Consider the following 10,284-nt stretch of genomic DNA (forward strand, 5'->3'; position numbering starts at 1 on the left):
CTGAACTGTAGATGTCTGTCCCAATGCCATGGGATTTTCTTTTCTGGAGGAAAATAGTACATCATAAATGTTGTCTTTTTCTTGTATTGCTGGTGTGAGTGTTTCTTTATTGATCTGACATTTGTATTATTGACTCTGAAAACATTGAGTGGCCCAAGACCTCACTTCACTGATTTCTGTGTCGAAAAACATATCCAGAGATCTTCAGATTTGAGCTCTCTTGGGGTGCTCCCCTGTGCTGTCACTGTGCATGAAAAAATCTTTAAATGAAGGCAGTGAGCCAAGAACCATATGCCTGGGCTCTCAAAGGAAGTCAGGAAAGGGAAAGTCACAGTTATTGGTTTTCTTTTGCTATTTATTCATTTTTAACAATATATTTAAAATTTTTTTTTACCCACAATTTGATCTACATTATCATAACGTTTTTATTGCATATTATATTTTTCCTAATAGAAAAAAATTTCTTTTGAATAAACATATATTAAGCTCCACTTACATGATAGGAGCTGATATTCTATGGAAATGCAGAAGAAAGAAGATTATAATTTCTCTGCATCATGTATCATATCACTCTCTATGTACAGGTAGTTTTCTAGATGCTGGGGAGGGAGACAGGGTCTCAGAGGTGATCTCTTACAACCCTGCATTTTTTGGATGTAGAAATTACAGCTCAGAGATGTTATGTAATTTAATCAAGGTCTTGTGGCTAATACATTTCACAACTAGGATATGACCTTCTTTCCTAGATTAGTAGGCTTTCCATGACCAAAAATGTTCTTTTCGTAGGAATAAAAGCAAATCTGGCCAATGTTTTCCTGAATTTGACGTATTTTGATAGGCTACGAACTGTTGGCTAGGGAACTTGAGTAATCTCTTCTCAATAGAACAGTATAGATTGCACTGGAACCATCAGATTTGTCTTGCCAAAGTGTGTTCACAAAGTCAGTTTGCATAGTTTGGAGTGGGAAAGTCATACAGCCAAGAGAGAATATATATTGATGAGAGAAAGACATTTTGCTACAGGATTTAACTTGAACGAATTTATTTATAATAGGTAAAAACTAAAAGGACCAAAATATGATCTGTTTCTAAAAGGGACAGTTGGTACCCACAGTATTATAGTGACTGCCCAAGCTACATATGTAACTAGAGTCAGAAATAATTTCAGGCTAGCAAATATATTACTGTCTTATCCTAGCCTCCATCAATTGAAATATGACTGCTACTATTATTCATGCTCTCTTTACCTCTACTTTCCCCTGTTTGGATCTAATCTGAACAAAAACAGACAGCCCTCATTTTTCATACACCAATCTACATAAGCACAGAACCACAGATTACTTTTTTTAATATAAGTTCTAGGGTACATGTGCACAACGTGCAGGTTTGTTACATAGGTATACATGTACCATGTTGGTTTGCTACACCCATCAACTCGTCATTTACATTAGGTATTTATCCTAATGCTATCCCTCCCCCAGCCCCCCACCCCATGACAGACCCTGGAGTGTGATGTTCCCTGCCCTGTGTCCAAGTGTTCTCATTGTTCGATTCCCATCTATGAGTGACAACATGCGGTGTTTGGTTTTCTGTTCTTGCGACAGTTTGCTGAGAATGATGGTTTCCAGCTGCATCCATGTCCCTGCAAAGGACATGAACTCATCATTTTTATGGCTGCGTAGTATTCCATGGTATATATGTGGCACATTTTCTTAATCCAGTCTATCATTGACGGACATTTGGGCTGGTTCCAAGTCTTTGCTATTATGAATAGTGCTGCAATAAACATATCAGTGCATGTGTCTTTATAGCAGCATGATTTATAATCCTTTGGGTATATACCCAGTAATGGGATTGCTGGGTCAAATGGTATTTCTATTTCTAGATCCTTGACAAATCACCACACTGTCTTCCACAATGTTTGAACCAATTTACACTCCCATCAACAGTTTAAAGGCATTCCTACTTCTCCACATTCACTCCAGCTGTTGTTTCCTGACTTTTTAATGATCGCCATTCTAACTGTTGTGAGATGGTATCTCATTGTGGTTTTGATTTGCATTTCTCTGATGATCACTGATGATGAGCACTTTTCCATGTGTCTGTTGGCTGCATAAATGTCTTGTTTTGAGAAGTGCCTGTTCATATCCTTTGCCCACTTTTTGATGGGGTTGTTTTTTTCTTGTAAATTTGTTTAAGTTCTTTGGAGATTCTGGGTATTAGCCCTTTGTCAGATGAGTAGATTGCAAAAATTTTCTCCCATTCTGTAGGTTGCCTGTTCACTCTGATGGTAGTTTCTTTTGCTGTGCAGAAGCCCTTTAGTTTAATTAGATCCCATTTGTCAATTTTGGCTTTTGTGGTGATGGCTTCTGGTGTTTTAGTCATGAAGTCCTTGCCCATGCCTATGTCCTAAATGGTATTGCCGAGGTTTTCTTCTAGGGTTTTTATGGTTTTAGCTCTAACATTTAAGTCTTTAATCCATCTTGAGTTAATTTTTGTATAAGGTGTAAGGAAGGGATCCAGTTTTAGCTTTCTTCATATGGCTAGTCAGTTTTCCCAGTACCATTTATTAAATAGGGAATCCTTTCTCCATTTCTTGTTTTTGTCAGGTTTGTCAAAGATCAGATGGTTGTAGATGTGTGGTGTTATTTCTGAGGCTTCTGTTCTGTTCCATTGGTCTATATATCTGATTTGGTACCAGTACCATGCTGTTTTGGTTACTGTAGCCTTGTAGTATTGTTTGAAGTCAGGTAGCGTGATGCCTCCAGCTTTGTACTTTTGGCTTAGGATTGTCTTGGCAATGCAGGCTCTTTTTTGGTTCCATATGAACTTTAAAGTAGTTTTTTCCAATTCTGTGAAGGAAGTCATTGGTAGCTTGATGGCTATGGCATTGAATCTATAAACTACCTTGGCAGTATGGCCATTTTCATGATACTGATTTTTCCTATCCATGAGCATGAAATGTTCTTCCATTTGTTTGTGTCCTCTTTTATTTCATTGAGCAGTGGTTTGTAGTTTTCCTTGAAGAGGTCCTTCACATCCCTTGTAAGTTGGATTCCTAGGTATTTTATTCTCTTTGAAGCAATTGTGGTTGGGAGTTCACTCATGATTTGGCTCTCTGTTTGTCTGTTATTGGTGTATAGGAATGCTTGTGATTTTTGCACATTGATTTTGTATCCTGAGACTTTGCTGAAGTTGCTTATCACCTTAAGGAGATTTTGGGCTGAGACGATGGGGTTTTCTAAATATACAATCACATCATCTGCAAACAGGGACAATTTGACTTCCTCCTTCCTATTTGAATACCCTTCATTTCTTTCTCTTGCCTATTTCCCTGGCCAGAACTTCCAATACTATGTTGAATAGGAGTGGTGAGAGAGGGCATCCTTGTCTTGTGCCAGTTTTCAAAGGGAATGCTTCCAGTTTTTGCCCATTCAGTATGATATTGGCTGTGGGTTTGTCATAAATAACTCTTATTATTTTGAGATACATTCCATCAATATCTGGTTTATTGAGAATTTTTAGCATGAAGGGGTGTTGAATTTTATGGAAGGCCTTTTCTGCATCTATTGAGATAATCATGTGGTTTTTGTCATTGGTTCTGTTTATGTGACGGATTATATTTATTGATTTGAGTATATTGAACCAGCCTTGCATCCCAGGGATGAAGCTAACTTGATCGTGGTGAATATCTTTTTGATGTGCTGCTAGATTCAGTTTGCCAGTATTTTATTTAGGATTTTTGCCTTGATGTTCATCATGGATATTGATCTAAAATTCTCTTTTTTGTTGTTGTGCCTCTGCCAGGTTTTGGTATCAGGAAGATGCTGACCTCATAAAATGAGTTAAGGAGGATTCCCTCTTTTTCTATTGATTGGAACAGTTTCAGAAGGAATAATACCAGCTCCTGTTTGTACCTCTGGTAGATTCGGCTGTGAATTTGGTCTTGGACATTTTTTGGTTGATAGGCTATTAATTATTGCCTCAATTTCAGAGTTATTGGTCTATTCAGAGATTCAACTTCTTCCTGGTTTAGTCTTGGGAGGGTGTATGTGTCCAGGAATTTATCCATTTCTTCTAGATTTTCTAGTTTTTTTTTTTTTTTTTTTTTTCTTTTGGCACAGAGGTGTTTATAGTACTCTCTGATGGTAGGTTATGTTTCTGTGGGATCGGTGGTGATATCCCCTTTATCATTTTTTATTGCATCTATTTGATTCTTCTCTCTTTTCTTCTTTAGTCTTGCTAGTGGTCTACCAATTTTGTTGATCTTTTCAAAAAACCAGCTCTTGGATTCATTGATTTTTGAAGGGATTTTTGTGTCTCTATCTCCTTCAGTTCTGCTATGATCTTAATTATTTATTGCTTTCTGCTAGCTTTTGAATGTGTTTGCTCTTGCTTCTCTAGTTCTTTTAATTGCGACGTTAGGGTGTCAATTTTAGATCTTTCCTGCTTTCTCTTGTGGGCATTTATAGTGCTATAAATTTCCCTCTACACACTGCTTTAAATGTTCCCAGAGATTCTGATACATTGCATCTTTGTTCTCATTGGTTTCAAAGAACGTCTGTATTTCTGCCTTCATTTGATTATTTACCTAGTTGTCATTCAGGAGCAGGTTGTTCAGTTTACATGTAGTTGTGTGGTTTTGAGTGAGTTTCTTAATCCTGAGTTCTAATTTGATTGCACTGTGGTCTGAAAGACAGTTTGTTGTGATTTCTGTTCTTTTACATTTGCTGAGGAGAGCTTTACTTTCAATTATGTGATCAATTATAAAACAAGTGCGATGTGTTGCTGAGAAGAATGTATATTCTGTTGATTTGGAATGGAGAGTTCTGTAGATGTCTATTAGGTCTACTTGGTGCAGAGCTGAGTTCAAGCACTGGATATCCATGTTAACCTTCTGTCTCGATGATCTGTCTAATATTGACAGTGGAGTGTTAAAATCTCCCATTATTATTGTTTGGGAGTCTAAGTCTCTTTGTAGGTCTCTAAGGACTTGCTTTATGAATCTGGGTGCTCCTGTATTGGGTACATATATGTTTAAGATAGTTCGCTCTTCTTGTTGAATTGATCCCTTTACCATTATGTAATGGCCTTCTTTGTCTCTTTCGATCTTTGTTGGTTTAAAGTCTGTTTTATCAAAGACTAGGATTGCAACCCCTGCTTTTTTTTGTTTTCCATTTGCTTGGTAGATCTTCCCCATCCTTTTATTTTGAGCCTATGTGTGTCTCTGCACGTGAGATGGGTCTCCTGAATACAGCACAGTATTGACTCTTTATAATTTGCCAGTCTGTGTCTTTTAATTGGGGCATTCAGCTCATTTACGTTAAAGGTTAAAATTGTTATGTGTGAATTTGATCCTGTCATTATGATGTTAGCTGGTTATTTTGCCTGTTAGTTGATGCAGTTTCTTCCTAGCATCGATGGTCTTTACAATGTGGCATGTTTTTGCAGTGGCTGGTTATTCCTTTCCATGTTTAGTGCTTCCTTCAGGAGCTCTTGTAAGGCAGGCCTGGTGGTGACAAAATCTCTCAGCAGTTGCTTGTCTGTAAAGGATTTTATTTCTCCTTCACTTATGAAGCTTAGCTTGGCTGGATATGAAATTCTGGGTTAAAAATTCTTTTCCTTAAGAATGTTGAATATCGGCCCCCACTCTCTTCTGGCTTGTAGAGTTTCTGCTGAGAGATCTGCTGTTAGTCTGATGGGCTTCCCTTCATGGGTAACCCGACCTTTCTCTCTGGCTGCCCTTAACATTTTTTCCTTCATTTCAACCTTGGTGACTCTGACAATTATGTGTCTTGAGATTGCTCTTCTTGAGGAGTATCTTTGTGGTGTTCTCTCTATTTCTTGAATTTGAATGTTGGCCTGCCTTGCTATGTTGGGGAAGTTCTCCTGTTTGATATCCTAAGGAGTGTTTTCCAGCTTGGTTCCATTCTCCCCAACACTTTCAGATACACCAATCAAACATAGAGTTGGTCTTTTCACATAGTCCTATATTTCTTGAAGGCTTTGTTCATTTCTTTAATTTGTCTTCTCACTTTATTTCATTTATTTGATTTTCAATCACTGATACCCTTTCTTCCACTTGATTGAATCAGCTATTAAAGCTTGTGCATGCATCACGAGGTTCTTGTGCCATGGTTTTCAGCCCCGTCAGGTCATTTAAGGTCTTCTCTACACTGTTTATTCTAGTTAGCCGTTCATCTACCCTTTTTTCAAGGTTTTTAGCTTCCTTGTGATGGGTTAGAACATGCTCCTTTAGCTCGGAGAAGTTTGTTATTACCGACCTTCTGAAGCCTACTTCTGTCAACTCGTCAAAGTCATTCTCCATCCAGTTTTGTTCCATTGCTGGCAAGGAGCTGCAATCCTTTGGAGGAGAAGAGATGCTCTGGTTTTTAGAATTTTCAGCTTTTCTGCTCTGGTTTCTCCCCATCTTTGTGGTTTTATCTACCTTTGGTCTTTGATGCTGGTGACGTACAGAGAGGTTTTGCTGTAGATGACCTTTTTGTTGATGTTGATGCTATTCCTTTCTGTTTGTTAGTTTTCCTTCTAACAGTCAGGTCCCTCAGCTACAGGTCTGTTGGAGTTTGCTGGAGGTCCACTCCAGACCCTGTTTGCCTGGGTATCACCAGTGGAGGCTGCAGAACAGCAAATACGGCAGAACAGCAAATATTGCTGCCTGATCCTTCCTCTGGGAGCTTTGTCCCAGAGGGGCACCCACCTGTATGAGGTGCCTGTCAGTCCCTACTGGGAGGTGTCTCCCAGTTAGGCTACACAGGAGTTAAGGACCCACTTGAGGAGGCAGTCTGTCTGTTCTCAGAGCTCAAACACCATGCTGGGAGAACCACTGCTCTCTTCAGAGCTGTCAGACAGGGATGTTTAAGTCTGCAGAAGTTGTCTGCTACCTTTTGTTCAGTTATGCCCTGCCCACAGAGGTGGAGTCTATAGAGGCAGTAGGCCTTGCTGAGCTGTGGTGGGCTCTGCCCCGTTCAAGCTTCCCAGCCGCTTTGTTTACCTATTCAAGCCTCAGCAATGGCAGATGCCCCTCCCTCCCCCAGCCAGGCTGCCGCCTCACAGTTCAATCTCAGATGGCTGTACTAGCAGTGAGCAAGGCTCTGTGGGCATGGGACCCACCGAGTCAGGCACAGGAGAGAATCTCCTTGTTTGCTGGTTGCTAAGACCTTGGGAAAAGCACAATATTTGGGCTGGAGTGTCCCGTTTTTCCCACTACAGTCCGTCACAGCTTCCCTTGTCTAGGAAAGGGAAATCCCCCGACCCCTTGCGCTTCCCAGGTGAGGCAGCACCCTGCCCTGCTTCAGCTCGCCCTCCGTGGGCTGTACTCACTGTCCGACCAGTCCCAAAGAGATGAACCAGATACCTCAGTTAGAAATGCAGAAATCACCCGTCTTCTGTGTCGATCACGCTGGGAGCTGCAGACCGGAGCTGTTCCTGTTCAGACATCTTGGAATGGAAGCCCACAGATTACTTTTTTAAAAGCATGATTTCAGTGCTATTTATTCATTAGCTCATTTTAAAATTCATTTAGCAAACTTATATGGAGCATCCAGCTGTTAAGTGTATCAGGTTCAGTCCTTGACATAGAGGATACAGTAATAAAAAGAAAAGACTAAATCCCTGCGGTCAGAAAATTTACATGACAGTGGGAGAAGAAAGGTATAAACAAAAACATACAGAACATGTTGGTCGTTAATAAGAGCTCAAAAGAAAACTTAATTGCATTATGAGGTGCAGAGGAAAAGATTGGCAGGTGGAGGCTGCTATTTATAGATACTAGTTGAGGAAACCCTTTCCAAAAGGATGACATAAGATGAGGCCTGAGTGAAGTGAGAAACTGAGTCATTAGCAATAGCATTCCAGTCAGAGGTAACAGCAAGTGCTATGACCCTGAATATGCTTAACGTGCTGAAGAAGAGCAACGTGGTCATTATGGCCAAAGGAAAGAATTGGGAAGTAAATCATGCAAGGCTCTATGATTAGAAGCCACTGGACATTGTAAGCAGAGGAATGGAATTTTTTTCATTTTTATCTTGAAAGGCTCATTCTGGTTGTTGAGTGTAGATGGTAACTAATGGGCAAGGGAGGGCAGAGTTTTCTTTCAGAAAGCCATTTAATAGATAGGGTCTATGGAAGATTGAAGCCTTGGACCAGGGTGGCAGGATGGAAGAGCTGGGAAGTGACCTGATTCTGGATATAATGTGATGATGAAGTCAATAGGAATCGCTAATGGATTGACTAAGACTTATGGAATAAGGAAAGGGGTCAAAGTAGGTGTCAGAATTACAATGGTAAACAAAACGGACAGGGCCCTGACCTCAGGGAGTTTATCTACTGGTGGAATAGGCAGCCAGTAAGCAAATAAATGTGATTACATTTTGTGATGAGTACTGAAAAGGAGACAGCAGTTATATTGCTACAAAATAACAAGGGTACCTGCTTATAGCAGAGGAGTCAGGGGCAGCCTCTACGAGAAAGAGGTATTTAAGCTAAAGCCTGAAGAATGAGAAGGAACCTGCCATGCAAAGATGCAGGGGTACAGTGATCGGGAGGCTCCAGCAACATAATAGCCTGGAGGTCTCAGGGCTGAAAAGAAGAAGTCAGGAATTAAAGCCGTCTGCCCAGTCTTAAACCTGTTGTGTTCAACTCTTACCTGCTCTAGCACAATGGTTTTCCGGATGTGATCTGTGGACCCCAGAGTTCCCTGAGACCTTTTGAGGGCTTTCTACAAGGTCAAAACTCTTTTCATGCAAACACTAAGACATTATTTTCACTTTTCCTACACATTCTCTCATGAGTATACAGTGTTTTTCAAAGGCTACAAGGTATATAATGTCACAACAGTTTTTTTTTTTGAGGTGGACAGGGTCTCACTGCACTCTAGCAGTGATGCAATCACACTGGTGCAATCACAGCTCACTGCAGCCTTGAACTCCTGCCTCAGCCACCCAAGGAGCTGGAACTATGGGTACATGTCCGCATGCCTGGCTAATTTTTTTTTTTTTTTGGTAGAGGGGGGAGGTCTCCCTACGTTGCCTAGGATGGTCTCGAAATCCTGGCCTTAAGCCATCCTCCCGCCTCGACTTCCCAAAGTGATCAGAACAGATTAAATGCAAAGCAAATATGAAAATCCAGCTGCCTTCAGTTAAGCCAGGCATTAAAGAAATGTGGCCAAATGTAAAGCAATGTCACTCTTCTAACTAAATTATTTTTATTTTGTGGAAGAATCATTTTTCATAACATATAATTTGTGTTAACAACAGAAAGGGTTATTAATGTTATTTTTTAACAAAGTAATAAACATTTTTAATTGTTCAGTATTGAATAACGTAAATATAAATGAAAATAATCCACAAAAACAAAGGTTCTTTGGGTCCTCCGTAATTTCTAAATGTGTAAACATCTTAAGACCACAAATCTGAGAACTGCTACTCTAGTACTAATGTTAAAGCTCTCTCCAATTTTCTACTTTGTCTCCAGATATAAAATACCTTTAACACACAGAACTTTCTGTAACAAACAGTAGAAATAATTACCAACATTTATTGAGTATTTACTACATTCTAGGCATGTCCTAAGCGTGCCACATATTTTAACTAATTTAATCCTCTCAAACAAACCCATGTATTGGATAATTTTATTATATCCATTTTATAAGGAAGAGACCAAGGAACAGAGACATGAAAACTTGCCCCAGGCCACACAACTAGTAAGTAATAGAACGGATAACCCAAGCAGTCTTGCTCTTTAGAAAATATCTCTATCCGCCAACAGTAATTTAATATGTATGAACAAATCAAAGAAGATTTAGTTCCAATGCTATGGAAACCTCCCTTGAAAGGGATGACAGTAGCTCCACCTGTCTGGTGGATCCAGGTCAAGCAGAGTGGTGGCCTGAAATATAATGCGGTAAGAAGCACCAAAGGCAGGCGAGAACCCTGGCCAGGGCGCAGTGAGCATTGAGCCATAGAAACTCAACTCTGCCATGTCCCACAGGCAAGCATGAATCAGGATGACAGTCAATGCCACAAAATCCAAAGCCGTGTGGGTGCTTTGGGGGCAGGAGCAAGGGCAGGAGTGAAGCTCAGGCTTCTGCACCAACCCAGTGAGACATCAGTCATCTCTAATTGCACCACAGCAATCTGCCCCTCTGATTCTCAGAGGAGGACCACAAGGACCATATTCCATAGAGTCATAACTCCAGGTGAGGCCTTAGTTGAAGCTGGAAAATATTTCCTCTCTTTTTCCCACCCCACTAACTGAAGGTCACTG

The sequence above is a fragment of the Macaca nemestrina genome, chromosome 2, assembly GCF_043159975.1.
Source record: "Macaca nemestrina isolate mMacNem1 chromosome 2, mMacNem.hap1, whole genome shotgun sequence".
NCBI classification, from domain to species: domain Eukaryota; kingdom Metazoa; phylum Chordata; class Mammalia; order Primates; family Cercopithecidae; genus Macaca; species Macaca nemestrina.